Below are 685 nucleotides of genomic sequence, written 5' to 3'. Positions count from 1 at the left end.
ACAATGTAAAGGAGAGTGTATTACAACAGCCATCCGTCATTACAACATGCCTTCTCATACTTCACTCGTTTGGAGTTGCTATCTGTTGTTTATTGGAGCTACCAGGTGAAAAGTAAGTTATACAGAACAGGTTGATACAGTTTTGATCCAAGTTTAACTATTATTGCAAAGAGAAGCCATGGCAAGGGATTATTTTGCTTACCCCTCTTCTGTTTCTTTAGGTTAGATCAAATAGGGCAGCAGATATCCTTCCCTGAGGGAAGGACTAAACCAGCTGTTTTTTTTAATCTAGTAGTTTTAAGGTCATTGTCAGTGAGGTTGGCTGTTTTAATTCAAAGTTTATTAAATTACCTGAATTTCAATTCACCAGATACCATTGTGGAATTCAAACTCTTCTCAACTCATGACTTGCAGGCACCTATCAGTTTTTCCAAGGAGCATTTTCACTTCCTGCAACTCATGGGAACAGAGAGGCAGCAGAGTTAAAACGAAGGTAACCATCCCACACCATCCCCCCCCCCCCCCCCCCGACACCCTGTCCTCATTTGTAGAATCATTAAGACAAAGGAGGATCCCGCCAAGTCCATGAATGTTAAGGAATCCAGTTAGAAGAACGTGACAACATAAGGAACAGGAACAGCCCCACCCTTATTCTCAGACCCTTCGACTCACTGCCAACCAAGTG

General features: G+C 42.3%; 1 long non-coding RNA gene across 1 annotated transcript in view; it reads right to left on the bottom strand.

Moving 5' to 3' along the window:
* The window catches only part of LOC138738859 (uncharacterized), an 11,219-nt gene extending 10,784 nt beyond the window's left edge, over positions 1 to 435 (bottom strand). Inside the window, exon 1 of the long non-coding RNA XR_011341821.1 lies at positions 352 to 435. This is a non-coding gene — a long non-coding RNA (uncharacterized lncRNA). The remainder of the gene's footprint in view (positions 1 to 351) is intronic.
* Between the last annotated feature and the right edge of the window lie 250 nt (positions 436 to 685).

The sequence above is a fragment of the Narcine bancroftii genome, chromosome 7 (genome assembly GCF_036971445.1).
Source record: "Narcine bancroftii isolate sNarBan1 chromosome 7, sNarBan1.hap1, whole genome shotgun sequence".
NCBI classification, from domain to species: Eukaryota; Metazoa; Chordata; class Chondrichthyes; order Torpediniformes; family Narcinidae; genus Narcine; species Narcine bancroftii.
The sequence above is the reverse complement of the archived record's forward strand: the minus strand, read 5'-3'. Positions and strand labels throughout refer to the sequence as shown.